The sequence below is a fragment of the Melospiza georgiana genome, chromosome 2 (genome assembly GCF_028018845.1).
Source record: "Melospiza georgiana isolate bMelGeo1 chromosome 2, bMelGeo1.pri, whole genome shotgun sequence".
Taxonomy (NCBI): Eukaryota; Metazoa; Chordata; class Aves; order Passeriformes; family Passerellidae; genus Melospiza; species Melospiza georgiana.
Window position 1 is genome coordinate 15,193,174 of NC_080431.1, and position 3,054 is coordinate 15,196,227.

A 3,054-nucleotide genomic window follows, 5' to 3' on the forward strand; every position below is an offset into this window, starting at 1 on the left:
GGTGTTGTTCCTCTGACTCTTTTATTTCTTAGTGAAAAAAAGCATTGTGAAGAAGAGAGAGCAGAAAGAGAAACTCATCATTTGCCTTTTGACCTGCCAGGCTTGAGTCATACTCTGGGTTTTCCCTATGGAATAAGCCTCCCATCCAATCCCAAACTGGCACAGAACAAAACAACCAAAACACAGAAACTCTAATGCATTTAAATTGTGGTTTCAATTACCTTTGAGCATTGCTATCTTGATTGTGTGTCTTCTGACATTTTCCAGGCTAGTTACTTATTTAAATTATTGTAGTTATATGGAGGATTTTTTCCAACACTATTTGAAGACCCTCTGACAAGATTCCCAAGTAGCTGCCAACGGTCTGGGGAAGAAATGACACCCACCTGCTGCCTCTCTATGTCTTTATTTATGGTATACTTCGAGGAGCTGGGCTGAAACCAAGCACCAGGCTGATACCTGACACCATCACTGTGGAGGCTCTGGCTGATTTACACTGGGGAGCAAAGCCAAAAATACAACTGTACGAGGAGAAGGAGTTGGCACTGCAGAAGATGGATGTATGCAATCAGCCAGTACGTGAATGGAGGCAGTCCATTTCAGAACAATAATTTTACTCCTCCTGTACCTTTTTTTTTTCCATGTTAACAGAAAAATCTCCACTAGCTACTACCTGCTGTTAAAAACTTCTCATTTCTCAAGGCCATTGACATGCAGAATGTGAAAGATCTGCCTCTAAGCCTGGATCTCGATTACCCTACTGCAAACCTTGAGCAATGACATGTGCCTCACAGCTGATAATGCAGAACTTTATCAGAACTTTTAGTACAGTTCTGATGGAGTCTTCAAACGTTGTTGGCATCAGGGATGTGCTTTAGTTTGTGTGCTGGGTGTTGGAGGTGGGGGGTTGGTTTCAGGCAGCTGATGTTGCTGCCATGGAAGCATCTTAATCTGGGGCAAGAAAGGCCAAAACGCTGCTTGGGTTGCATCCAAAATGCCCCATGAATCCTCTAGCAAGGGATGGAGCTTGATGTTTTATGAAAAGTCCCAAAGATGAGCAGAAAGAGAACTGAAGTGGCTTTACTGCAGCTTTTTCCTTTCACAAGCTCCAGGATAAGAATTAACAATGATAAGTATTGTCACCAGCTGGGTCATCTACTTGCATCTATTCCTTTGAGGGAACCATGCAAAAAGAAAGGACTGATTTGCTGCTGGTGTTGGCCAAGTGTAGTGTCTGATCTTAAGAGTTTAATATCTGATATGCCCTTGATGAGAGGATTTTATATTAAACTGACTTTGGGGCATGGGAGTTGGATGTGGAGCTAGTTCTTTCTGCTCCATGCATTGCCCCAGCATTGCAGTGACTCTGGGAATGGTGCACCGATAAGTTTGAGCTGCACCAAAAGAGAGGTGGGTCAGAAGGTCAAAGTAGGTGAATCTTTCTCTTTCCTCTGCCCTCATGAGAGCCTACATGGGGTTCTGCATCCAGTTCTGGGGTCTCCAACATAAGAATGACATAGATATGTTAGAGCAGATCCAGAGTAGCGACACAGATATGCTCCAAGAGCTGGAGCCCCTCTGCTCTGGAGACAGGCTGGGGGTGTTCAGCCTGGAGAAGAGAAGGCTTCAGGGAGACCTTAGAGCTTCCAGTGACCAAAGGGGGCTTTCAATACAGGGAGAGCAGCTTTTTTATATGAGCATATAGTCACAGGAAAAGGGGAAATGGTTTTAAAGTAAAAAAGAGTAAATTTGGATTAAATGTTAGGAAGAAATTCTTCCCCGTGAGGTTGGTGAGGCCCTGGCACAGGTTGCCCAGGGAAGCTGGGGCTGCCCCATCCCTGTAAGTGCTGAAGGCCAGGTTGGACAGGGCTTGGAACAGCCTGGTTCTGGTGGAACATATCCCTGCCCATGGAAGGGGGGTTGGAATCACGTGGTCTCTAAAGTCCCTTCCAAGCCACAGCATTCTGTGACCCCCAAGGAATACACATGCCTAGCAAATACTGAAAACACCTTTAGCTGCTCACTGAGAAGCTGGTGCTGGATTCTTTGGCCTTGGGCAGCAAATAAAGCCAACCAAGCAAGAGGAAGAAAGCTGGCAGGAACTGCAGACCACATATACAAAAGGCCTTCTGAGGTACCACAAGGAGTTGTCTTGGTCACAACAGGCTCTACTGGGTCCTGCATTATCCATCAGCACTGCAGGAGGTCTGGGCTCTTGGTGTGTTGGCATAAAAAGTCAGGCTGCATTCAGGATGAGATGGCCCAAAGCATGGCACAAAGAATTGTCAGGATCATGAGGTGTATTAATTGGATCTCCAGATTAATTAATGTGCTGTGAAATGCCTGGTGGCAGTGCTGAATCCTGATCCTCAGCAGAGGCAATTCGATATTCAGTAGGTGAAAACACAGATTTCAGCCTGGCTGAGATTTGCCATGCATAGTCCCAGATTTGTCCTTCATAATATAAAAGCAAATAGCAAGGAGAAAAAAAACTAGGCCACTTGCCCAGCACTCCTGCAGCCCCCTCTGCAGTCACCTTTGCTCATCTCAGAGGGAAGTCATTCAAGCCTGTCTTTCATTATAAAAACTATTAATCTCCATTCTTCTGAAGAACAAAGGGACCTACAGTGAGCTTTGCATCAAGCAAAGAAAAACAAGAACAAAAAAAGAGTAATATTTCATTTTATACATCATCAGTCATGGGCTACTAGTTTTTGGTAGAAGAGCTGACAGTAGCTGTGCCAGACCCTGAAGGGACTTGCTATAGACACAGCTTGTTAGAAATGACCAGGGAGCTGTGAAAACTCACCTCCTTTGAAATCAGTATGAAACAGTTTGATTTTTTTGCACCATTTAATATGGGCTCAGCAGGAGCTGGAGATGGGTGCCAAAGTGAAGCCAAGCAAAAACCACTCAGACCAGCCTTCCCAATGCCTCTGCTGCTCGCTAGTGCATTTGGTCACAGAAGCATTAATTCCTTGTTCTTGTGCCAAATGTATTGCTGTGGGATGAGTAATTGTGCCACTCATCACTGGAGTTAGGCAGATACTAACA

At 45.0% G+C, this 3,054-nt stretch overlaps 1 non-coding gene across 1 annotated transcript; it reads left to right on the forward strand.

Annotated features, from left to right (window-relative positions):
- The first annotated feature begins 1,204 nt into the window (after nucleotides 1–1,204).
- On the forward strand, nucleotides 1,205–1,386 carry LOC131080773 (U2 spliceosomal RNA). Its single transcript, XR_009114206.1, has one exon. It is a non-coding gene; the product is annotated as a U2 spliceosomal RNA (small nuclear RNA).
- The last annotated feature ends 1,668 nt before the right edge of the window (nucleotides 1,387–3,054 follow it).